General features: G+C 45.4%; 24 non-coding genes across 24 annotated transcripts; all 24 read left to right on the top strand.

Moving 5' to 3' along the window:
• Positions 1 to 15880: 15880 nt before the first annotated feature.
• Positions 15881 to 15998, top strand: LOC111881974 (5S ribosomal RNA). Its single transcript, XR_002847012.2, has one exon. It is a non-coding gene; the product is annotated as a 5S ribosomal RNA (ribosomal RNA).
• Positions 15999 to 16240: 242 nt separating this feature from the next.
• Positions 16241 to 16359, top strand: LOC128131095 (5S ribosomal RNA). The gene has a single exon (XR_008229026.1). It is a non-coding gene; the product is annotated as a 5S ribosomal RNA (ribosomal RNA).
• A 231-nt stretch (positions 16360 to 16590) lies between these two features.
• LOC128130608 (5S ribosomal RNA) lies at positions 16591 to 16709 on the top strand. Its single transcript, XR_008228531.1, has one exon. It is a non-coding gene; the product is annotated as a 5S ribosomal RNA (ribosomal RNA).
• A 238-nt stretch (positions 16710 to 16947) lies between these two features.
• Positions 16948 to 17066, top strand: LOC128131869 (5S ribosomal RNA). Its single transcript, XR_008229786.1, has one exon. It is a non-coding gene; the product is annotated as a 5S ribosomal RNA (ribosomal RNA).
• A 233-nt stretch (positions 17067 to 17299) lies between these two features.
• Positions 17300 to 17418, top strand: LOC128128526 (5S ribosomal RNA). The gene has a single exon (XR_008226504.1). It is a non-coding gene; the product is annotated as a 5S ribosomal RNA (ribosomal RNA).
• A 233-nt stretch (positions 17419 to 17651) lies between these two features.
• Positions 17652 to 17770, top strand: LOC128129501 (5S ribosomal RNA). The gene has a single exon (XR_008227385.1). It is a non-coding gene; the product is annotated as a 5S ribosomal RNA (ribosomal RNA).
• A 239-nt stretch (positions 17771 to 18009) lies between these two features.
• Positions 18010 to 18128, top strand: LOC128128525 (5S ribosomal RNA). The gene has a single exon (XR_008226501.1). It is a non-coding gene; the product is annotated as a 5S ribosomal RNA (ribosomal RNA).
• A 235-nt stretch (positions 18129 to 18363) lies between these two features.
• LOC128130214 (5S ribosomal RNA) lies at positions 18364 to 18482 on the top strand. The gene has a single exon (XR_008228136.1). It is a non-coding gene; the product is annotated as a 5S ribosomal RNA (ribosomal RNA).
• Positions 18483 to 18715: 233 nt separating this feature from the next.
• On the top strand, positions 18716 to 18834 carry LOC128130651 (5S ribosomal RNA). Its single transcript, XR_008228574.1, has one exon. It is a non-coding gene; the product is annotated as a 5S ribosomal RNA (ribosomal RNA).
• A 236-nt stretch (positions 18835 to 19070) lies between these two features.
• LOC128131858 (5S ribosomal RNA) lies at positions 19071 to 19189 on the top strand. The gene has a single exon (XR_008229775.1). It is a non-coding gene; the product is annotated as a 5S ribosomal RNA (ribosomal RNA).
• A 233-nt stretch (positions 19190 to 19422) lies between these two features.
• Positions 19423 to 19541, top strand: LOC128128523 (5S ribosomal RNA). Its single transcript, XR_008226500.1, has one exon. It is a non-coding gene; the product is annotated as a 5S ribosomal RNA (ribosomal RNA).
• A 233-nt stretch (positions 19542 to 19774) lies between these two features.
• LOC128129499 (5S ribosomal RNA) lies at positions 19775 to 19893 on the top strand. The gene has a single exon (XR_008227384.1). It is a non-coding gene; the product is annotated as a 5S ribosomal RNA (ribosomal RNA).
• A 243-nt stretch (positions 19894 to 20136) lies between these two features.
• On the top strand, positions 20137 to 20255 carry LOC128128522 (5S ribosomal RNA). Its single transcript, XR_008226498.1, has one exon. It is a non-coding gene; the product is annotated as a 5S ribosomal RNA (ribosomal RNA).
• A 235-nt stretch (positions 20256 to 20490) lies between these two features.
• On the top strand, positions 20491 to 20609 carry LOC128130213 (5S ribosomal RNA). The gene has a single exon (XR_008228135.1). It is a non-coding gene; the product is annotated as a 5S ribosomal RNA (ribosomal RNA).
• A 233-nt stretch (positions 20610 to 20842) lies between these two features.
• LOC128128521 (5S ribosomal RNA) lies at positions 20843 to 20961 on the top strand. Its single transcript, XR_008226495.1, has one exon. It is a non-coding gene; the product is annotated as a 5S ribosomal RNA (ribosomal RNA).
• A 234-nt stretch (positions 20962 to 21195) lies between these two features.
• LOC128130071 (5S ribosomal RNA) lies at positions 21196 to 21314 on the top strand. The gene has a single exon (XR_008227994.1). It is a non-coding gene; the product is annotated as a 5S ribosomal RNA (ribosomal RNA).
• A 233-nt stretch (positions 21315 to 21547) lies between these two features.
• Positions 21548 to 21666, top strand: LOC128130481 (5S ribosomal RNA). Its single transcript, XR_008228406.1, has one exon. It is a non-coding gene; the product is annotated as a 5S ribosomal RNA (ribosomal RNA).
• Positions 21667 to 21899: 233 nt separating this feature from the next.
• LOC128128519 (5S ribosomal RNA) lies at positions 21900 to 22018 on the top strand. Its single transcript, XR_008226487.1, has one exon. It is a non-coding gene; the product is annotated as a 5S ribosomal RNA (ribosomal RNA).
• A 234-nt stretch (positions 22019 to 22252) lies between these two features.
• On the top strand, positions 22253 to 22371 carry LOC128129497 (5S ribosomal RNA). Its single transcript, XR_008227367.1, has one exon. It is a non-coding gene; the product is annotated as a 5S ribosomal RNA (ribosomal RNA).
• A 235-nt stretch (positions 22372 to 22606) lies between these two features.
• Positions 22607 to 22725, top strand: LOC128128518 (5S ribosomal RNA). Its single transcript, XR_008226486.1, has one exon. It is a non-coding gene; the product is annotated as a 5S ribosomal RNA (ribosomal RNA).
• A 236-nt stretch (positions 22726 to 22961) lies between these two features.
• On the top strand, positions 22962 to 23080 carry LOC128130212 (5S ribosomal RNA). The gene has a single exon (XR_008228134.1). It is a non-coding gene; the product is annotated as a 5S ribosomal RNA (ribosomal RNA).
• Positions 23081 to 23313: 233 nt separating this feature from the next.
• On the top strand, positions 23314 to 23432 carry LOC128130650 (5S ribosomal RNA). Its single transcript, XR_008228573.1, has one exon. It is a non-coding gene; the product is annotated as a 5S ribosomal RNA (ribosomal RNA).
• A 232-nt stretch (positions 23433 to 23664) lies between these two features.
• Positions 23665 to 23783, top strand: LOC128128517 (5S ribosomal RNA). Its single transcript, XR_008226484.1, has one exon. It is a non-coding gene; the product is annotated as a 5S ribosomal RNA (ribosomal RNA).
• Positions 23784 to 24019: 236 nt separating this feature from the next.
• LOC128131029 (5S ribosomal RNA) lies at positions 24020 to 24138 on the top strand. Its single transcript, XR_008228957.1, has one exon. It is a non-coding gene; the product is annotated as a 5S ribosomal RNA (ribosomal RNA).
• Positions 24139 to 24189: the final 51 nt, after the last annotated feature.

The following is a 24189-nucleotide window of genomic DNA, read 5'->3' as shown; positions in this document are numbered from 1 at the left end:
CCTTAGTTGGTCTTTGTTTTATCCAAAACATCACACTTACCAATTTCAAATGTACAAGAGTAGGAAACTTTTACTCTTACATTTGACAAGTGTTTTAAACCTTCTTTAAGACATGTCACTCAAATTACAATCTTGGAGTATGACTCTAAGACTTGTGTTGGAACGAAGTATGACTCATCTTCTTGATTTAACCATTTCAACAATTCAAGATTCCTCTTCTTATTCATAAGAATGCACTAAGATTTCCTTAGAGAACCAATTGTGATATGGTTTCTTAATCATTAGGATGATCACAAAACTGATACTAAAGTACTCTCCTATCTTTTCAGATTTGAGAAACTTTTATCTTTCTGCCTAAGTTGATTCTTCTTATTCGCTCTGCCATACATTGGAACCTTTTCCAATGTCTCAGAATTACACCTAAGCTTGTAAGTATAACCATATTTACTAAGCTTTAGTAAATTATGATGAATAATCTTATCGATATTTTGTGGTGGACTTGACCAGTGCACAAGAATGTGTACTCGGTCCCTTAGTCCTTCACTTAACTCACACATCCATGTGAACAAGAAATTAGTCTTAATTTTCCAATACTTGAAAGTTCTCATTCATCATGCTATACAACTTGCATGATTCCAAGTTCCGGTCCAATTGAAACTTGGGTGATGAGAATCTTTCCTTATTTCGTAAATTTAGACATTACCACAAATGAAAGAATCAATTTCATATTTCCACTCTTGCTATTAATGGAATCATATGAGCAACAATTTTTCCTCAAATGCCATTGTAAGGATATTCTAAAATAAATAAAATCAAAAATTTTCTTTTATTTTAAAAATTTGCGAAAAAACTTATCCTTACAATCCATATGAAAACTTGTTGTTATCTATTCCTAAGCAATATCTCATAACTCCTAAGAAGTAGCTCAAGAATCTGATCCTCAAACTACGCGATAGAAATCCATCTACGGGATCTGATTCAGCATATTCTTTCTGTAAGTTTCTTCACTTTTCTTTGATTCTTAAAACATCACCATGTGACCCAGTCACATCATGTATCAAGAATCTCAGAATAGAAACTTAGTAGAGTTAGATAGTGGACTTTACCTGATGTAGAGTCAAACTTATTGACTTTAACATCCTTAGGTAAATTTGGCAGTTTCGCAACTAATGACCCTTCCTTTGGCAATATAAACATATGGACCCTTTGATAATGGTACACGGGACTATTACAGACTTAGCTTTTCTCTTTACCATTTGGTCAACCGAGTTGACTATGGCCGATCCCTTTCCATTGGGAAGAGAGAGCTTTACTGGATATTCAATGTCATCATTGTCAATGTCCATAAAGTTTTAGGAAGTTGATCTTAGCAAATGGATAAGATTATTAAGGGTCTTGTCTTAGTCTGTTTCATAGGAGTCCCAAAGGAATTCACTATGTGACTTAAAAAGTGATTGAACCACCTACTTTCTCAAGACTTTGACACCCAACTCTCCCGGCTTGTCAATATGTGACTACATCTCCAAGATGTGATCACACCTAGACCTTGCCTTGCCAATAGGGCTTGAGTGACCTTGAACTTGTCAAGAACTTGTGGGTTTGGGAGAATAATTGGAGGAGTTGGAAGAAGTATGATTTCCAAAGGACATCATCTTCATTTAGGAAACCTTGTTTCAAGAGATTTGGGAAGATCAGAGATGTCTAAACCAGACATCTTTTGGGAGATATTCAAGATAGGTGATCTTAAGTCCTTAATATGACACCCAATATGAAATATTAAGGCTAGGACCCAACAAACTATTTTATAACTTAGAAGAGGGATGTCGTAATCCAAGCTATAAAATATTTGAAGGTAGGTGAATGACGATTCTCCAATTTCCACCAAGAGAAACGAAATGTATTATTAGGTTTTAATTGGATTTGAAACTCCTAGATCTTTTGAGATTCATTGAACTGTTCAAGGGCATGTTTCAATCTCGAGTGTGCCCTTTAGGTTTTGTGACTGGGATGCCGAGGATCACAAAACAAGGTGTGAAGTAACCATGCAAATTACTTGGTACCCTTAAGAGTTTACCCCTCAATTGATGTGCCGGTTAACCACACACGCTCCATCGATACAATGATAAACATTAAGTTACCCTTTTCCTACCTTGGTAAATACGAGTTAGTGTGCCGGTTAACCACACACGCTCCACTAACCGACTTAAACAAAGTGCAAAGTGTAATTTCATGGATTAACACCTTATTCACATTTTCCTAAGTAACTAAGATTGGGTATTTATAAAAGGTTTAGTTACTTAGTATTTATCATTAATACTTTTAATGAAGGGAGAACTTATAGTCTTGTCAAACCCGTTCGGCTAACGAACCTCCACCAGTCAAGGAAGCGGTGGGTGAGAGTGGATACCCATTAAACTGCCATTTTATAGGCAGTAACCTTATACCTCCCTTATAGACCGGCTTCGTGAATGAGGCCTACTAACGGTAAGACTGACTTTACTCTTATACATATATATATATATATATATATATATATATATATATTATTAACTTATAATATTATAAAGTATAAGGGTTGAATTTTAACTTTTAAAATTCTAAGGGCTAACTTGGAATTAAAGTATTCATAAGAGAAAACTTTACAAATTCCAAAACTTGAGGGCAAGTTTTGAAACTATTCAAAACTAATTAATTTCATAACTTATGTGTTTAAAGTAGTTTTAATCCAAAAACTCTTCAAGTTCCATAACTTGAGGACAAGTTATGGAAGACTTTAAACTAATAAAAGAATTAACTTATCTTTATTTTATAACTTATGGAATTAATTAAGGTTACACTTTTTTATTTATTTATTATTTAATGAAGAGACTCTTGGTCCTCCATAACTTGAGTACAAGTTATGGAGTCATAAAACTATTTAATTAGAACTAGACTCTTCATTTTGTAATCTTTGCCAACTTTTATGAGTTTTATGAAACTTAAATGTGACTTTTCATATAACTTGAGGACAAGTTACAAAAACACATTTTAGAATCAACTCTTAGATTAATTTGGATTGAAAACAAATATTTCACTCAACTTTTCTATTAATCTAAGCAACTCATAAGAACAAGATAATTCAAATCAAACTTTTTCATGTAATTAGTCTAAACCTTAAACTAATACAAAACATGAATCTATTGACAATTATCTTTGTAATTGGATTAGCATTAACATTACCACATCAAAAACAAGTTTATAAGTCCAAAAACATCGTATGGTAATGTTCCTAGTCCAATTCCAGCCAAAAAAATCGAATTTATGTTGTCTGGGGGTCCAACTCGTCGAGTGCACGAACCAACTTGGCAAGTTGGATGCATTTTGCCTTGGACTCGGCGAGTCTGCTAGGCAGACAGCATCAAAACTCGATTTTTCAGCTACTTTTGCAAGTATAACAAGAAAACAAGCCTAGGCTCTGATACCACTGTTGGGTTTTGAGCATTCTAACACTCCTAAGTGTACATGCAACCCTAAATACCTTGGATCTATGTTTTCTCTATTATACATGCAATTATGAAGTTCCAAGGTATTATCCTAATCTAGCATACAAAACAATGAATATAACAAGATAGAATACATACCTCTTTGATGTAGAATGTATTCATGAAGCTCGAGTGCCTAGTGCCTCAAGTGTGACACCTCAAATGGTTCACACAACACCAAATACACTTGGAATAACTTGAGAGAATTCTACACTACATGAAATCGGCTAGCCCTTCCTTTTACACATACTAGTGGCCGATTTTGGTCAAGAATAAGATGCATATATAGTTAGGGCTACACCATGTAAACCCTAATTGACATGGCCTTTCATTTCCATGATCCATGGGTACAAAAACACCATGGAGCATCCATGGAGCATCATATGGGTTTTAGCCCAACTAGATAATCCATGGAGCATTAGCCCACTATATAAGTATGGATGATTTGCACAATCAACCCATATATTTAATTAGTCTTCTTTTGATCACTTAATTAATCCTAGATTAATTCTTGATCAATACTAATTAAATAATCTTATTATTCTTATTATTAATATACTAGAACTTATAATATATTAATTGTAACAGCCCAAAATCTCAAGTATTGTTAATTTGCATTTTTGGGGTGTTTTAAAGGGGAGACTCGGCGAGTTGGAGCCAGACTCGCCGAGTAGGGTCGCAGATTTGGTCGCGGGTTCGCGACTGGACTCGACGAGTCCAGGTATGGACTCGGCGAGTCGACGCTGTTCAGCAGAAACCCTAGCCGTTTCGTATTGGGTCGTATTTAAGGGTTGTATGTCGTCATTTCACGTCTTTTGGCCGATTGTGGAGGACCCTAGACGACTGTGGCATTTGGAGCAAAACTTGAAGGCCATTATTGACTTTGAAGAATTGTGGTGCAAGAAGAGGAAGGGTTTTGGCCAAAGGAAGAGCAAGGAGGTCGAGTTCTGAGGTTTGGGGACACAGAGAGTATGTTTTCAGGTAAGGTTTCGGATCATTCCTGTTATTTTGATGTGTACACGAATTTAGGGTTTATGAAACCCATTTGGAGATTTGATGGATTATTATGTTGTTATACAAAGGTTTCTACCCTAGTAATAGGATGATTAGAGGTCCAGAAGTCCCATGAGTGTGTATCTCGGGAAAAACGTATCTCAGGAAGCAGTTGGATCGACTGCATGGCGTGGACTCGCCGAGTCGGATGATCAGACTCGGCGAGTAGCTTGAAGATTCACTGGGACTCGCCGAGTTGTTCTTCAGACTCGGCGAGTGGAGTCGGGGTGGCCCCGCGATTCTTCCAGGAGTGACTCGTCGAGTCAAAGAGGATACTCGACGAGTAGAAGGGGAATCTCAGAGGATTGAAGGACGACCAGACTCGCCGAGTCGCCAGGGAACTCGCCGAGTCCAGTCGAGCTGACATTGGACTGTTGACCAGAGTTGACTGGTGTGATTCTTAGGGTCAGTTAACGTGGAAGATAGAAGTATTAAATAAGGGATATATGATGTTACAGGGAGCTTGTAGCTCGGAGGATCAAGTGCAAGGGATTTTAGGAGTTGCTATCTTCTAGTGTCCGCGAGGTGAGTCTTCTCACTATACTGTACCCGGAAGGGTTTGACTGTGTGACCGGAAGGTCGGATATGATATGTATGCTATATGTGGTATGTTATATGTTATATGTGCTATGTATGTTATGGGCCGGAAGGCGAATATGTTATGGGCCGGAAGGCGATATGATGTGTGATGGACCGGAAGGTCGGCGTGGGTAAGGCCGGAAGGTTTACCCAGCAGGGACGGAAGTCCCCTGAGACACATGGACCGGAAGGTCGGGCCGGAAGGCAAAGTTATGTGGATCGAAAGATCCGGGCCGGAAGGCGATATTATGTGGATCGAAAGATCCGGGCCGGAAGGCGTATGTGCGTAAGGTATATTGGGGAACTCACTAAGCTTCGTGCTTACGTTGTTTATGTTATGTTGTTTCAGGTTCTTACAGTAACGCGGGATGGCAACGGTTCGATTGTACACACCGAAGAAAGAGTTATGTTTTGGAGGATCCTGGTCTTCTTTTATAACGGAAATGAAACTACGTTTTGTAATTTGAATGTGAATAAGATTTTAAGCAAGTGTTTTAATATTAAATTGATTAATTAAATGAAAATTTTATTTTTTTGAAAATCTTGGTGTTACAAATTGGTATCAGAGCCTTGGTTTGAGGGATTCGGACGCGCCTACGGGTAAATCTGGACTCAAACTGAGGAAGTAAGAAAAAGTTTTCCAAATAAATGGTTTTCTAAAAGTGAATAAGAGTTCAAAGAGAAAGCAAGAAAGAGCAGTGTGTACAATCAGCCAGAGCCAAACGGTGATTTCCCAAAATACCCTTACTTTTGTATTATGAAATATCTATTATGCACTTTATGAGACATTATTGCATGCTAGAGACAGGCTAGGTACTTCACATCTTAGGACTAGAGTGGCCTGATTTGTGATGCCTTAGTCTAGGGTTTGCTGTTATATGTGCGTTATGCTTTTATGTGTATGTGATGAGTGAGAGTATCTAGTTAGAACGCACAAGGGGTAAAGCTACGGGGTACAGAGGTACTTCCGAGGATGAGCCGAGAAGGTGGAGCTACCACAGATGGGGAGTCCTATGTATGCTTCAATGCTCGAATGCTGCTTGCTTTGTGCTTTGTGGAGTTGTCGATGATGGGAGTTAGCTACTAAGTGAGTATGACGATACTCAGGAGGTAGAGGGCTGGCATCATTAGGAACTCTTCAGCAGCTGATAACAAAGAAGTGGGAGGACGGCGGAAGGGACTAGGGAGTAAACCTAGCCAGATGAGTGCGCTGGTAGAGTAGAGGATTTCGCTGGAAAGCGAGCACGCGCGATGAGATTGGTGAAAGAGCAGGTTTATCAGCTACTTAGGAACTCTGGAATGGTCCGTGTGGAAAGTATGGGTAGATGTGGCAGGTAGTATGGGCCCGTACTACTGAAAGCAGAGGACCCATACTTGATACAGGGGGCATTCTGAAGGTCCTAAGGAACAGATTGAGGGGTGATGTTATGGTTCGGATACCATACATCGGAGCGGATACAGAGTGATGTTATGGTCAGGGCACCATACATCGGAACAGATTGAGATAGATGTTGTGGTTCGAGTGCTATACATTGGAGCAGGTTGAGGAATGGTGCTATGGTTCAGGTACCATACACCGAAGCATGTTGAGGAAGGATGTCATGGGATGAGTACCATGGTTCATAGTGGATGATGCTTGTGGCTATCTTGTTATCCGGTTATCGATCGGACGAGCACGAGCGAGCGGGATGCGAGGATTCGCGAGATCCGGCGTGATGAGGTTGCTGCATTGTTGCGGGTTGAGTCGCCAGAATTGTTTGGGTCGATCAGGACCACTATGATTGAAGTAGTTTGATGAGCGATATGCGGCTTTCGCAGAGACGGCTGCCGCGGCGGTTACAGCGGCTGTAGCAACGGCAAAGAAAGGGACTAGTCGGGGTTTTCAGTATCGGGACTTCTATTATGCGAAGCCTCCCACATTCGATGGAGTTCAGGACTCGATTGTTGCTATGAGATGGTTACCAGACATGGAGGGGTGTTTCTCCACGAGTTTATGCCCTGCTAATCAGAGGGTGGGGTGTGCTCTGAACCTATTGAGGCTCGGGGCGAAGGATTGGTGGAGGTTGACCACGAGGTCATTTTCCGATGCGCAGAGGGCTGCGGTTTCGTGGGATCAATTCAGAGGGATGTTCAGTACTCGCTATGTTCCGCGAGATGAAAAGGAGAGATTGGCTCGGGAATTCCTTGAGCTGAAGCAGGATTTGGAGTCGGTGACTGAGATCACCAGGATGTTTATTGGGAGGGCGATGTTTCGCCCTGAGTTCGCTTCGGAGCAGGCTCAGATGCCCGATATTCGAGTAAGCTCAAGGGGGTATCAGACAGTTCGTGTCTGCGCGGAGGTGCGAGACCGTGTTGGTATCGCAGGAGGCCGCCATGTGGCGTGAGGTAGAGGTTGAGTTGCAGTTGCGTGAGATGAGGCAGGCCCCGATGCAGTCGCAGTCGGCGCCGGAACGGTCCATGACCGTAGACGTTAGAATGGGGGATCGGAGCGGTCACACTTGTGGGAAGTGTGAGATAGATGGCACCGGAGCTTGTGGCCCAGTGGTGCATGCCGCAAGTGCGGAAAGGAGGGGCACTGTGCACGGGATAGTTGGCAGTCAGTGCCAATTCGGGATTTGAGGAGGACAGGATGAAGCGGAACCCCAGAGGGCTCAGGGTCGTGTTTATCTGCGTGCGACAGAGGGAGACGGAGCAGTGCCGGAGGCAGCTGCGGGTATGATGCTTTCATGATGTCTTAATTGTCTGGCATTGATTTGGCGTATTGTTTGAGCGGGTATCTTGCATGGATTTCGATGCGGTATTCGTTGTTTCGCGGGTCTGGCATGGTTATGGATTGGTGCTTCAGGTTTTCGTTTTGGCATTCGTTATTCCCTGATGGTTGGGGTATGGTTATAATTGGTGTTTTAGTAGTCTTGTGCGGTTTTCGATGTGGTGTTCATCCTTTGGGCAGATTGTGAGTTGGTTATGGGTTATTGTCGAGGATTCCTTTTGGTTATCGTTCGTGGGGGTTGTTAGGGGAGACGCGGCACTGGGTTGGTTGTCGGGTAGCATCTACAGTCGGGGAGTGGATGATTGAAGGACTAGATTCTTGTGAGAGGGTTGATCAGGGTGGAGGTGTGTTTTGCTGAGGGTTGCTTGTGCTTGTGGGAAGCAGTCAGTGTGTAATTGTTCTCTTTGTACCGGATTGTTCTATAAGGTCGTTAATGACGATCGGTGGCAGTTAGTCAGTGCTTTAGTGGGGGAGAATTGTAAAATTCTCCGGGAGATCGATGAGTATGTAAGGGTGCTTAGCGGTTGGAATTCAGCAGTGTTTGTCAGCGCAAAGTATAGGCCGACGAGAGCGAGTGTTGAGTATGCGGGGCGAAATACAGACCTAGGGCATTTGATTGTGGAGGCCTGAGAGGAGGTCGGGATCAAGCTTGAGTAAGTAATCGGAATTTTGCGATCAGAGTATTGGTACGTGATGGGTTGTACTGCATTAATCCCACGGGATTATGTTGTGCATGTTTCTAGAGCTGGAACCGGAAGGTTCCCAGAGTTAGAACCTGAGGGTTCGCAGAGTTTGGGTGTACGGACCCACAGAGATATAGCCTCGAGTGGCTAGCATGTGTTATGAGAGTCGGTCCAGTCATACTGGAGACTCTGTTGGTATTGCAGGATTAGTTTGAGATTTGCGGATCGCGTATGTTGCAGTGTGATTGCATTGGAAGGTCTGGCCCCGGGTTATTGATCTTGTTTAGCGGAGACAGTGATTTTGATGAGTGGAGAGAGTGCATGGGATTGAGAGCCCCTGCAATGAGAACCAGAGTATGTGAATAGCAGTTACGCAAAAAGGGTGGTGTCGCTTGGGGCGAACACCGTGGCACCGGTTGGAGTGGCATTATGTTCAAGAGAGTTCCGTGGAAAAGGAAAAGAGGAGGGTATGTAACTCCGAAGGGGGTGCAAGTTCACAAAGGTGAAAGCTGCAGAGCAGAGTTATGGTTAGAGTACTTCGAGTATGGTTCTGAGCATCGTGTTCGCGGCAGTGGAGTAGGAACCCATCCGGTTGGGATGTCTGTTGAGGCTCAGAAGGGATGCATGGAGAGAGAAAATTTTAAATTTTCAGTGTGAATCTGATCAGAGTGTAGGGTGGATGTAGTGGTTCATCTTGGGAGATGTTCGAGGATATCATCAGTGTATCGGGTCTTCCAACCTACGAGTGTTGGGGCTAGTTCAGCATGTGTATATGATGGCAAGAGGAGAATTTGTGAGAGTTACTCTGGGAGTGAGAATGGATCTCTCAGTTGGTCTGGGATGGACAAAGTGGGCTTTGGATCGGGGATCCGGTGGTTCAGGGCTTCCTAACCCTTATTGGTCGAGTGATTGTTGGGGTTTAAGAGCAGAGTTGCATCTTGGGTGGTTCTCGGTTGCAGAGAGAGATGGACAGTACAGAGTTTGGGCTTCAGTCGACAGAGCAGACTCAGCAGGTTAAAGAGAGTTAGTGATCGTCTAGAGTTAACAGGAAAGTTATGCAGGCAGACGCCGTTACGAGCATGTGATTCAGGTCAGCGACTTCGTATTTCTGGCGGGGTGCTTCGATTTAGGAAGAGGGGTAAATGGGGGGCCCTGGTATGTTGGGTCTTTTCGTGAAGGTGCGAAGGTAGGAAGGGTGGTCTATCGTTTGGAGCTGTCAACGGAATTGGGGCGGATCCATGACACTGGTAGGTGTCGCAGTTGAAGAGGTGTATAGCGGATGAGTCAGCAGTGGTTCTACTAGAGAACGATTAAGTGGATGCGAGCCTGTGTTACGTCGAGAGGCCAGTGGCCGTCGGAGATCGGAAGATCAAGGTTCTGAGGAACAAGGAGGTACCTCTGGTATTGGTTCAGTAGCGGCCTCAGGAGAGATCGGTAGTGTCTAGGGAAGCCGAAACGTGAGATGCGGGAGCAGCAGCCAGAGCTAATTTCAGGGTGAGACTTCGAGGGCGAAGTCTAATTCTAGTGGGGGAGAATTGTAACAGCCCAAAATCTCAAGTATTGTTAAATTGCATTTTTGGGGTGTTTTAAAGGGGAGACTCGGCGAGTTGGAGCCAGACTCGCCGAGTAGGGTCGCAGATTTGGTCGCGGGTTCGCGACTGGACTCGACGAGTCCAGGTATGGACTCGGCGAGTCGACGCTGTTCAGCAGAAACCCTAGCCGTTTCGTATTGGGTCGTATTTAAGGGTTGTATGTCGTCATTTCACGTCTTTTGGCCGATTGTGGAGGACCCTAGACGACTGTGGCATTTGGAGCAAAACTTGAAGGCCATTATTGACTTTGAAGAATTGTGGTGCAAGAAGAGGAAGGGTTTTGGCCAAAGGAAGAGCAAGGAGGTCGAGTTCTGAGGTTTGGGGACACAGAGAGTATGTTTTCAGGTAAGGTTTCGGATCATTCCTGTTATTTTGATGTGTACACGAATTTAGGGTTTATGAAACCCATTTGGAGATTTGATGGATTATTATGTTGTTATACAAAGGTTTCTACCCTAGTAATAGGATGATTAGAGGTCCAGAAGTCCCATGAGTGTGTATCTCGGGAAAAACGTATCTCAGGAAGCAGTTGGATCGACTGCATGGCGTGGACTCGCCGAGTCGGATGATCAGACTCGGCGAGTAGCTTGAAGATTCACTGGGACTCGCCGAGTTGTTCTTCAGACTCGGCGAGTGGAGTCGGGGTGGCCCCGCGATTCTTCCAGGAGTGACTCGTCGAGTCAAAGAGGATACTCGACGAGTAGAAGGGGAATCTCAGAGGATTGAAGGACGACCAGACTCGCCGAGTCGCCAGGGAACTCGCCGAGTCCAGTCGAGCTGACATTGGACTGTTGACCAGAGTTGACTGGTGTGATTCTTAGGGTCAGTTAACGTGGAAGATAGAAGTATTAAATAAGGGATATATGATGTTACAGGGAGCTTGTAGCTCGGAGGATCAAGTGCAAGGGATTTTAGGAGTTGCTATCTTCTAGTGTCCGCGAGGTGAGTCTTCTCACTATACTGTACCCGGAAGGGTTTGACTGTGTGACCGGAAGGTCGGATATGATATGTATGCTATATGTGGTATGTTATATGTTATATGTGCTATGTATGTTATGGGCCGGAAGGCGAATATGTTATGGGCCGGAAGGCGATATGATGTGTGATGGACCGGAAGGTCGGCGTGGGTAAGGCCGGAAGGTTTACCCAGCAGGGACGGAAGTCCCCTGAGACACATGGACCGGAAGGTCGGGCCGGAAGGCAAAGTTATGTGGATCGAAAGATCCGGGCCGGAAGGCGATATTATGTGGATCGAAAGATCCGGGCCGGAAGGCGTATGTGCGTAAGGTATATTGGGGAACTCACTAAGCTTCGTGCTTACGTTGTTTATGTTATGTTGTTTCAGGTTCTTACAGTAACGCGGGATGGCAACGGTTCGATTGTACACACCGAAGAAAGAGTTGTGTTTTGGAGGATCCTGGTCTTCTTTTATAACGGAAATGAAACTACGTTTTGTAATTTGAATGTGAATAAGATTTTAAGCAAGTGTTTTAATATTAAATTGATTAATTAAATGAAAATTTTATTTTTTTGAAAATCTTGGTGTTACATTAATAACCATAAGTGTCTTATTTCTCTCATTATAGTCTATCCAAATGCATGATGCCATGCAACCCAAATGGACCATGCCGGGTCGGGTCAAGTCTTACCAATTACAGTTATGGACTTAGACATTAATCCAACAGATTGTTGAATAAGAGAAGTGTTCAACTCAAGAACACTTGGAGGATTGCTTGAAGATTCGAGAATCTAACACCAATGTGATGGAATTTGTGTAAGCAATCTATGATTGGAGTAGAAGGAAGTGTAATAATCAGAAGGAAGATGATGATACTTACCAAATGAAGAAAAAATCCTTGGAAGTGCTTGAAATTCTCGGACTTGAGAGAGGAGAGTTGAGAGAAAAGGGGTTTGATCTTTTGGTGGAATGAGTGAAAATGAGTGAAGTGTGGGAAATGAGGGTGAGTGTTCCAGCTCTTAGAACGTGGGAATGGCTGGAAAATGATGAGAAAGGACATTGACATGACTAGGGATGGTGGGGAGGGGTGTGGGTTGGTCATGGAGTGGGTATGGGTGGTTGCTTGTGTCATAAACTAAAGAAAAGTCAACACTCTACCTCTTGTACTTCACCCACTCTTCTTGGATAAGATTTATCCCCAAAAACATGGTTTATTAATAAATATGGGGCCTTATATGTTAAAATAAAGTTTTAGGGTGAAAATCCTGTGTTAAAAAGATGAAAAACGAGCTTAAAATGAAGTCGTTGTCGAAAACTGGGAAAAATTGGGCTTCCTGCGAGACCTCTCGGTCCTGGCCGGGGTTCGGTCCCTTCTAGTCATGAACCGAAGGAGAAATGGAGTGAAGGTATGAGAGTTCGGCCCGAAGGTGGCTTCGGTTCTTCATGCGAGGTTCGGGACCGAAGGCTTCGGGTTCTGTAACGTCCCAAAAATACGAGCCAAAAATTTCATTTTTAAAAACATATACTTAGCAAAAAATTAGGAATAAAACATTCACAGAACATGTCCTTTCATAAAAGATATCGTGTGTCTGGAAAAACATTTTATAAAACATAATAATGTGAGAGAACAAATCCTCAGGAAGATCTCATAGTGCGGAATACAAAGCATGTATGTGATATGTCGCTACCGCGCCAGCTCCTTCCCCTTCGAAGAAGAGGTACCTGAAACCAAATCTGAAAACTGTAGGCACAAAGCTTAGTGAGTTCCCCCACTGTACCACATACCACATAATCACATAACATGCATATATTGTCGGGCATATCTGGGTGTCCGACCTACCCCTTCGGTCCTCTCGACCGGATACTGCCTAGCATATCTGGGTGTTGGCCTCCCCTTCGGTCCACACAACCGGATACTGACTAGCATATATGGGTGCTGGTCTCCCCTTCGGTCCTTACGACGGGATACTGCCTAGCATATCTGGGTGTTGGCCTCCCCTTAGGTCCTTACGACCGGATACTGGGGACTATTTCACCCCCTACTGCTACCACATAACACATAGCGCATAGCATCATATCATACTAGCACATAAACATAACACAGGTAGTAGCAACCTTAGATGAATATCACAGAGACAATCATCTATCATACAACTCCTACTGGTGGGCCGGCATTGTGGCCGTAGACCCACCGCTACTGGAAGGTAACTCACCTCAAAGTAGCTGCTGATCTGCGTGGAAACTGACTTTCCTCTACTGCTGCTGCCCTGGAAATCCTTCGGCTATAATTCCCACAAAATACTCAGTCAAATACTGCTAACCGACCTCAGGGTAAAATAACCATTTACCCCTAACCAAACCAAGAGTCAAAGTCAAAGTCAACTTCCAGTTGACCCGACTCGCCGAGTTGGCTTGCCAACTCGCCGAGTCCCTATTCATTTGATTGTCCAAAATCCCGTCTCTACTCATCGAGTTAGGCATTGACTCGACGAGTTTTCCTTCTAACCCAAAGTCCAATAGTCCTTCATCCTACTCGCCGAGTTGTATGAACAACTCGTCGAGTTCATCTTCATCTGAAGAACATGCTATGCTCAGACTCGCCGAGTTGTATGAACAACCCGCCGAGTCTGTCCTTGAGGCAAGAAGATTTCCTTGAACTCGCAGAGTCAGGGCATTGACTCGCCGAGTTCCTTCATGGGTAAGTCTGGCTTCCGACTCACTGAGTCACACCCCATGACTCACTATTCCACTCCGCAAACACGAAAAGGGGGAAAACTCGGGGACTCGCGACTCGACTCGTCGAGTCCAATGAACGACTCGCCGAGTCATTCACATGCAAATATTATATACTTAATTTTGCTTGAATCCATCTCATTCCATACATAGATCTGGGTTTCTAAGGCTTGATTAACACGTAAAGTTTCCAACTTTACGTGTAAATAAACACCAATGAAGGTTTTAGGGCTCAAAATGCACTAAAAGGGTAGATCTAGGGCTTTCATGCAATATGGCTCCATAAAGGCAGTAGATCCGAGCTCCTGGAGCTCAATCATGCCTAGATCCAAAGGTTAACCAACTTATTATAGACCCTAAATCATACTCAAGCTTGGAAATGGCTCAAGAAGGACTTTAATGGAGCTATAAGGGACTATAAACATGGAAACAGAGGGAAAATGAGTTATACCTCAAGGGGATCACTGAAATAACACCAAGATGTCTGGCCTCCTTCTTCTCTTCTTGATCTACTCTTCTATTCTCTCAAAATCTTCAAGAAAACACACCAAATCACTTCAATCTCACAAGTAACAAGGGTTGGACGATATAGGGAGCTCTTAGGGTGAAGGGGGCGAGGTTGGTGCGCATAAGGTTGGTTTAAATAGGGTGCAAACCCTTGGAATTTAGGGTTTCATCAGACAACAGGGACTCGCCGAGTCCAGAATATGGACTCACCGAGTCGCCAACTTAAACGTGATCCATATCCCGTCTCTACTCGGCGAGTCGGTCCTACAACTCGCCGAGTCCAATGCTAAAAATGCAAAACACTTAGATAAATTTCACATACCAGGAACCAGGTGCTACAAATCTCCCCCACTTATTTTAGACTTCGCCCTCGAAGTCTGCTGCTCGATCCTGAAGCATCTCGGGGTAATGCTCCATCATTTCTTCCACAAGCTCCCAAGTCCACTCTGAACCCTTTCGGTACTGCCATTTCACCTTCACTAATTCCACCCTCTTGTTCCTCAGATCCTTCGACTTCCGGTCGAGGATTGCGACTGGGCGTTCAATGTAATTCAGGCTGTCATCAACCTGGATATCCTCTAACGGCACCACTACTGAATCATCCACTAGGAACTTCCGCAGCTGGGAGACATGGAAGGTCCTGTGGATCTGACTGAGCTCGGCTGGTAGATCCAGCCTATATGCCACCTTCCCCACCCGGGCTACAACCCTGAACGGACCAATGTATCTTGGCCGAACTTGCCCCGCTTCCTGAATCGAATGACGCCCTTCCAAGGCAACACTTTTAGGAGAACCATATCCCCGACCTGAAACTCCAGGTCTGATCGGCGCTTGTCGGCGTAACTTTTCTGCCGACTCTGCGCAGTCTGCAGCCTGCTTCGAACCTACTGGATTCTCTCGGTCGTCTTGAGCACCACCACGGTGCTCCCCATGACCCTCTGGCCAACTTCACCCCAACATATCGGGATCCTACACCTCCGTCCGTACAACATCTCGAATGGGGGACAGTTAATACTTGCATGGTAGCTGTTGTTGTACGAGAACTCAGCCAAGGGAAGATAGGTATCCCAGTTACCACCAAAGACTAGCATGCATGCCCGCAACATATCCTCCAAAGTCTCGATGGTCCATTCGCTCTGACCATCCATCTGCAGGTGAAAGGCAGTGCTAAAATGCAGATGAGTGCCCAACTCATAATGAAACTTTTTCCAAAACCTGGAAGTGCTAAAATGCAGACGGGTCAAGTCTTACCAATTATAGTTATGGACTTAGACATTAATCCAACATTTACGTGCGGTTTTTTGCTTTTTTTTCCTTTCTTTCTTTCTATTTCTATGCTCGGGTGCCCTCCGGTTCATGGTTGATGCTTTTCGTATTTTTGGAACGGAGCCGATCGGTCACGTGGGTCCCACGCCCCGCGTACCAAAACAAAGGAGGTTCTGCGTCTTGTAACACATAAAAACAATTCTGATGGATAGTATTTTGGGTGCGATCATACCAGCACTAATGCACCGGATCCCATCAGAACTTCGCAGTTAAGCGTGCTTGGGCGAGAGTAGTACTAGGATGGGTGACCCCTGCGAAGTCCTCGTGTTGCACCCCCCCCCCCCCCTTTTTCGTTGTCCGTTTGCGTTTTTTTTAGATTTTACGTGCGGTTTTTTTTTAATTTTTTTCCTTTCTTTCTTGCCATTTCTATGCTCGGGTGCCCTCCGGTTCATGGTTGATGCTTTTCGTATTTTTGGAACGGAGCCGATCGGTCACGTGGGTCCCACGCCCCGCGTACCAAAACAAAGGAGGTTCTGCGTCTTGTAACACATAAAAACAATAAACATGGATAGTATTTCGGGTGCGATCATACCAGCACTAATGCACCGGATTCCATCAGAACTCCGCAGTTAAGCGTGCTTGGGCGAGAGTAGTACTAGGATGGGTGACCCCCTCGTAAGTCCTCATGTTGCACCCCCCTTTTTCGTTGTCCGTTTGCGTTTTTTTTAGATTTTACGTGCGGTTTTTTTGCTTTTTTCCTTTCTTTCTTGCTATTTCTATGCTCGGGTGCCCTCCGGTTCATGGTTGATGCTTTTCATATTTTTGGAACGGAGCCGATCGGTCACGTGGGTCCCACGCCCCGCGTACCAAAACAAAGGAGGTTCTGCGTCTTGTAACACATAAAAACAATAAACATGGATAGTATTTCGGGTGCGATCATACCAGCACTAATGCACCGGATCCCATCAGAACTCCGCAGTTAGGCGTGCTTGGGCGAGAGTAGTACTAGGATGGGTGACCCCCTGGGAAGTCCTCGTGTTGCACCCCCCCCCCCCTTTTTCGTTGTCCGTTTGCGTTTTTTTTAGATTTTACGTGCGGTTTTTTTGCTTTTTTTCCTTTCTTTCTTGCTATTTCTATGCTCGGGTGCCCTCCGGTTCATGGTTGATGCTTTTCGTATTTTTGGAACGGAGCCGATCGGTCACGTGGGTCCCACGCCCCGCGTACCAAAACAAAGGAGGTTCTGCGTCTTGTAACACATAAAAACAATAAACATGGATAGTATTTCGGGTGCGATCATACCAGCACTAATGCACCGGATCCCATCAGAACTCCGCAGTTAAGCGTGCTTGGGCGAGAGTAGTACTAGGATGGGTGACCACCTGGGAAGTCCTCGTGTTGCACCCCCCTTTTTCGTTGTCCGTTTGCGTTTTTTTAGATATTACGTGCGGTTTTTTTTTGATTTTTTTCCTTTCTTTCTTGCTATTTCTATGCTCGGGTGCCCTCCGGTTCATGGTTGATGCTTTTCGTATTTTTGGAACGGAGCCGATCGGTCACGTGGGTCCCACGCCCCGCGTACCAAAACAAAGGAGGTTCTGCGTCTTGTAACACATAAAAACAATAAACATGGATAGTATTTCGGGTGCGATCATACCAGCACTAATGCACCGGATCCCATCAGAACTCCGCAGTTAAGCGTGCTTGGGCGAGAGTAGTACTAGGATGGGTGACCCCCTGGGAAGTCCTCGTGTTGCACCCCCGTTTTTCGTTGTCCGTTTGCGTTTTTTTAGATTTTACGTGCGGTTTTTTTTTGCTTTTTTTCCTTTCTTTCTTGCTATTTCTATGCTCGGGTGCCCTCCGGTACATGGTTGATGCTTTTCGTATTTTTGGAACGGAGCCGATCGGTCACGTGGGTCCCACGCCCCGCGTACCAAAACAAAGGAGGTTCTGCGTCTTGTAACACATAAAAACAATAAACATGGACAGTATTTCGGGTGCGATCATACCAGCACTAATACACCGGATCCCATCAGAACTCCGCAGTTAAGCGTGCTTGGGCGAGAGTAGTACTAGGATGGGTGACCCCCTGGGAAGTCCTCGTGTTGCACCCCCCCCCCCTCTTTTTCGTTGTCCGTTTGCGTTTTTTTAGATTTTACGTGCGGTTTTTTTTGCTTTTTTTCCTTTCTTTCTTGCTATTTCTATGCTCGGGTGCCCTCCGGTTCATGGTTGATGCTTTTTGTATTTTTGGAACGGAGCCGATCGGTCACGTGGGTCCCACGCCCCGCGTACCAAAACAAAGGAGGTTCTGCGTCTTGTGACACATAAAAACAATAAACATGGATACTATTTCGGGTGCGATCATACCAGCACTAATGCACCGGATCCCATCAGAACTCCGCAGTTAAGCGTGCTTGGGCGAGAGTAGTACTAGGATGGGTGACCCCCTGGGAAGTCCTCGTGTTGCACCCCCCCTTTTTCGTTGTCCGTTTGCGTTTTTTTAGATTTTACGTGCGGTTTTTTTTTTGCTTTTTTTCCTTTCTTTCTTGCTATTTCTATGCTCGGGTGCCCTCCGGTTCATGGTTGATGCTTTTCGTATTTTTGGAACGGAGCCGATCGGTCACGTGGGTCCCACGCCCCGCGTACCAAAACAAAGGAGGTTCTGCGTCTTGTAACACATAAAAACAATAAACATGGATAGTATTTCGGGTGCGATCATACTAGCACTAATGCACCGGATCCCATCAGAACTCCGCAGTTAAGCGTGCTTGGGCGAGAGTAGTACTAGGATGGGTGACCCCCTGGGAAGTCCTCGTGTTGCACCCCCGTTTTTCGTTGTCCGTTTGCGTTTTTTTAGATTTTACGTGCGGTTTTTTTTTGCTTTTTTTCCTTTCTTTCTTGCTATTTCTATGCTCGGGTGCCCTCCGGTACATGGTTGATGCTTTTCGTATTTTTGGAACGGAGCCGATCGGTCACGTGGGTCCCACGCCCCGCGTACCAAAACAAAGGAGGTTCTGCGTCTTGTAAAACATAAAAACAATAAACATGGACAGTATTTCGGGTGCGATCATACCAGCACTAATGCACCGGATCCCATCAAAACTCCGCAGTTAAGCGTGCTTGGGCGAGAGTAGTACTAGGATGGGTGACCCCCTGGGAAGTCCTCGTGTTGCACCCCCCCTTTTTCGTTGTCCGTTTGCGTTTTTTTAGATTTTACGTGCGGTTTTTTTTTTTGCTTTTTTTCCTTTCTTTCTTGCTATTTCTATGCTCGGGTGCCCTCCGGTTCATGGTTGATGCTTTTCGTATTTTTGGAACGGAGCCGATCGGTCACGTGGGTCCCACGCCCCGCGTACCAAAACAAAGGAGGTTCTGCGTCTTGTAACACATAAAAACAATAAACATGGATAGTATTTCGGGTGCGATCATACCAGCACTAATGCACCGGATCCCATCAGAACTCCGCAGTTAAGCGTGCTTGGGCGAGAGTAGTACTAGGATGGGTGACCACCTGGGAAGTCCTCGTGTTGCACCCCCCTTTTTCGTTGTCCGTTTGCGTTTTTTTAGATATTACGTGCGGTTTTTTTTTGATTTTTTTCCTTTCTTTCTTGCTATTTCTATGCTCGGGTGCCCTCCGGTTCATGGTTGATGCTTTTCGTATTTTTGGAACGGAGCCGATCGGTCACGTGGGTCCCACGCCCCGCGTACCAAAACAAAGGAGGTTCTGCGTCTTGTAACACATAAAAACAATAAACATGGATAGTATTTCGGGTGCGATCATACCAGCACTAATGCACCGGATCCCATCAGAACTCCGCAGTTAAGCGTGCTTGGGCGAGAGTAGTACTAGGATGGGTGACCCCCTGGGAAGTCCTCGTGTTGCACCCCCGTTTTTCGTTGTCCGTTTGCGTTTTTTTAGATTTTACGTGCGGTTTTTTTTTGCTTTTTTTCCTTTCTTTCTTGCTATTTCTATGCTCGGGTGCCCTCCGGTACATGGTTGATGCTTTTCGTATTTTTGGAACGGAGCCGATCGGTCACGTGGGTCCCACGCCCCGCGTACCAAAACAAAGGAGGTTCTGCGTCTTGTAACACATAAAAACAATAAACATGGACAGTATTTCGGGTGCGATCATACCAGCACTAATACACCGGATCCCATCAGAACTCCGCAGTTAAGCGTGCTTGGGCGAGAGTAGTACTAGGATGGGTGACCCCCTGGGAAGTCCTCGTGTTGCACCCCCCCCCCCCCCCCCTTTTTCGTTGTCCGTTTGCGTTTTTTTAGATTTTACGTGCGGTTTTTTTTGCTTTTTTTCCTTTCTTTCTTGCTATTTCTATGCTCGGGTGCCCTCCGGTTCATGGTTGATGCTTTTTGTATTTTTGGAACGGAGCCGATCGGTCACGTGGGTCCCACGCCCCGCGTACCAAAACAAAGGAGGTTCTGCGTCTTGTGACACATAAAAACAATAAACATGGATACTATTTCGGGTGCGATCATACCAGCACTAATGCACCGGATCCCATCAGAACTCCGCAGTTAAGCGTGCTTGGGCGAGAGTAGTACTAGGATGGGTGACCCCCTGGGAAGTCCTCGTGTTGCACCCCCCCTTTTTCGTTGTCCGTTTGCGTTTTTTTAGATTTTACGTGCGGTTTTTTTTTTGCTTTTTTTCCTTTCTTTCTTGCTATTTCTATGCTCGGGTGCCCTCCGGTTCATGGTTGATGCTTTTCGTATTTTTGGAACGGAGCCGATCGGTCACGTGGGTCCCACGCCCCGCGTACCAAAACAAAGGAGGTTCTGCGTCTTGTAACACATAAAAACAATAAACATGGACAGTATTTCGGGTGCGATCATACTAGCACTAATGCACCGGATCCCATCAGAACTCCGCAGTTAAGCGTGCTTGGGCGAGAGTAGTACTAGGATGGGTGACCCCCTGGGAAGTCCTCGTGTTGCACCCCCGTTTTTCGTTGTCCGTTTGCGTTTTTTTAGATTTTACGTGCGGTTTTTTTTTGCTTTTTTTCCTTTCTTTCTTGCTATTTCTATGCTCGGGTGCCCTCCGGTACATGGTTGATGCTTTTCGTATTTTTGGAACGGAGCCGATCGGTCACGTGGGTCCCACGCCCCGCGTACCAAAACAAAGGAGGTTCTGCGTCTTGTAACACATAAAAACAATAAACATGGATACTATTTCGGGTGCGATCATACCAGCACTAATGCACCGGATCCCATCAGAACTCCGCAGTTAAGCGTGCTTGGGCGAGAGTAGTACTAGGATGGGTGACCCCCTGGGAAGTCCTCGTGTTGCACCCCCCCTTTTTCGTTGTCCGTTTGCGTTTTTTTAGATTTTACGTGCGGTTTTTTTTTGCTTTTTTTCCTTTCTTTCTTGCTATTTCTATGCTCGGGTGCCCTCCGGTTCATGGTTGATGCTTTTCGTATTTTTGGAACGGAGCCGATCGGTCACGTGGGTCCCACGCCCCGCGTACCAAAACAAAGGAGGTTCGGCGTCTTGTAACACATAAAAACAATAAACATGGATAGTATTTCGGGTGCGATCATACCAGCACTAATGCACCGGATCCCATCAGAACTCCGCAGTTAAGCGTGCTTGGGCGAGAGTAGTACTAGGATGGGTGACCCTCTGGGAAGTCCTCGTGTTGCACCCCCGTTTTTCGTTGTCCGTTTGCGTTTTTTTAGATTTTACGTGCGGTTTTTTTTTGCTTTTTTTCCTTTCTTTCTTGCTATTTCTATGCTCGGGTGCCCTCCGGTACATGGTTGATGCTTTTCGTATTTTTGGAACGGAGCCGATCGGTCACGTGGGTCCCACGCCCCGCGTACCAAAACAAAGGAGGTTCTGCGTCTTGTAACACATAAAAACAATAAACATGGACAGTATTTCGGGTGCGATCATACCAGCACTAATGCACCGGATCCCATCAGAACTCCGCAGTTAAGCGTGCTTGGGTGAGAGTAGTACTAGGATGGGTGACCCCTTGGGAAGTCCTCGTGTTGCACCCCCCCTTTATCGTTGTCCGTTTGCGTTTTTTTAGATTTTACGTGCGGTTTTTTTTGCTTTTTTTCCTTTCTTTCTTGCTATTTTTATGCTCGGGTGCCCTCCGGTTCATGGTTGATGCTTTTCGTATTTTTGGAACGGAGCCGATCGGTTACGTGGGTCCCACGCCCCGCGTACCAAAACAAAGGAGGTTCTGCGTCTTGTAACACATGAAAACAATAAACATGGTTAGTATTTCGGGTGCGATCATACCAGCACTAATGCACCGGATCCCATCAGAACTCCGCAGTTAAGCGTGCTTGGGCGAGAGTAGTACTAGGATGGGTGACCCCCTGGGAAGTCCTCGTGTTGCACCCCCCCTTTTTCGTTGTCCGTTTGCGTTTTTTTAGATTTCACGTGCGGTTTTTTTTTGCTTTTTTTCCTTTCTTTCTTGCTATTTCTATGCTCGGGTGCCCTCCGGTTCATGGTTGATGCTTTTCGTATTTTTGGAACGGAGCCGATCGGTCACGTGGGTCCCACGCCCCGCGTACCAAAACAAAGGAGGTTCTGCGTCTTGTAACACATAAAAACAATAAACATGGACAGTATTTCGGGTGCGATCATACCAGCACTAATACACCGGATCCCATCAGAACTCCGCAGTTAAGCGTGCTTGGGCGAGAGTAGTACTAGGATGGGTGACCCCCTGGGAAGTCCTCGTGTTGCACCCCCCCCCTTTTTCGTTGTCCGTTTGCGTTTTTTTAGATTTTACGTGCGGTTTTTTTTGCTTTTTTTCCTTTCTTTCTTGCTATTTCTATGCTCGGATGCCCTCCGGTTCATGGTTGATGCTTTTTGTATTTTTGGAACGGAGCCGATCGGTCACGTGGGTCCCACGCCCCGCGTACCAAAACAAAGGAGGTTCTGCGTCTTGTGACACATAAAAACAATAAACATGGATACTATTTCGGGTGCGATCATACCAGCACTAATGCACCGGATCCCATCAGAACTCCGCAGTTAAGCGTGCTTGGGCGAGAGTAGTACTAGGATGGGTGACCCCCTGGGAAGTCCTCGTGTTGCACCCCCCCCTTTTTCGTTGTCCGTTTGCGTTTTTTTAGATTTTACGTGCGGTTTTTTTTTTGCTTTTTTTCCTTTCTTTCTTGCTATTTCTATGCTCGGGTGCCCTCCGGTTCATGGTTGATGCTTTTCGTATTTTTGGAACGGAGCCGATCGGTCACGTGGGTCCCACGCCCCGCGTACCAAAACAAAGGAGGTTCTGCGTCTTGTAACACATAAAAACAATAAACATGGATAGTATTTCGGGTGCGATCATACTAGCACTAATGCACCGGATCCCATCAGAACTCCGCAGTTAAGCGTGCTTGGGCGAGAGTAGTACTAGGATGGGTGACCCCCTGGGAAGTCCTCGTGTTGCACCCCCGTTTTTCGTTGTCCGTTTGCGTTTTTTTAGATTTTACGTGCGGTTTTTTTTTGCTTTTTTTCCTTTCTTTCTTGCTATTTCTATGCTCGGGTGCCCTCCGGTACATGGTTGATGCTTTTCGTATTTTTGGAACGGAACCGATCGGTCACGTGGGTCCCACGCCCCGCGTACCAAAACAAAGGAGGTTCTGCGTCTTGTAAAACATAAAAACAATAAACATGGACAGTATTTCGGGTGCGATCATACCAGCACTAATGCACCGGATCCCATCAAAACTCCGCAGTTAAGCGTGCTTGGGCGAGAGTAGTACTAGGATGGGTGACCCCCTGGGAAGTCCTCGTGTTGCACCCCCCCTTTTTCGTTGTCCGTTTGCGTTTTTTTAGATTTTACGTGCGGTTTTTTTGCTTTTTTTCCTTTCTTTCTTGCTATTTCTATGCTCGGGTGCCCTCCGGTTCATGGTTGATGCTTTTTGTATTTTTGGAACGGAGCCGATCGGTCACGTGGGTCCCACGCCCCGCGTACCAAAACAAAGGAGGTTCTGCGTCTTGTAACACATAAAAACAATAAACATGGATACTATTTCGGGTGCGATCATACCAGCACTAATGCACCGGATCCCATCAGAACTCCGCAGTTAAGCGTGCTTGGGCGAGAGTAGTACTAGGATGGGTGACCCCCTGGGAAGTCCTCGTGTTGCACCCCCCCTTTTTCGTTGTCCGTTTGCGTTTTTTTAGATTTTACGTGCGGTTTTTTTTTTTGCTTTTTTTCCTTTCTTTCTTGCTATTTCTATGCTCGGGTGCCCTCCGGTTCATGGTTGATGCTTTTCGTATTTTTGGAACGGAGCCGATCGTTCACGTGGGTCCCACGCCCCGCGTACCAAAACAAAGGAGGTTCTGCGTCTTGTAACACATAAAAACAATAAACATGGATAGTATTTCGGGTGCGATCATACCAGCACTAATGCACCGTATCCCATCAGAACTCCGCAGTTAAGCGTGCTTGGGCGAGAGTAGTACTAGGATGGGTGACCCCCTGGGAAGTCCTCGTGTTGAACCCCCCTTTTTTCGTTGTCCGTTTGCGTTTTTTTAGATTTTACGTGCGGTTTTTT

This window comes from Lactuca sativa, chromosome 1 (genome assembly GCF_002870075.4).
Source record: "Lactuca sativa cultivar Salinas chromosome 1, Lsat_Salinas_v11, whole genome shotgun sequence".
In the NCBI taxonomy this organism is placed as follows: Eukaryota; Viridiplantae; Streptophyta; class Magnoliopsida; order Asterales; family Asteraceae; genus Lactuca; species Lactuca sativa.
This window is presented reverse-complemented; position numbering and strand designations above follow the sequence as displayed.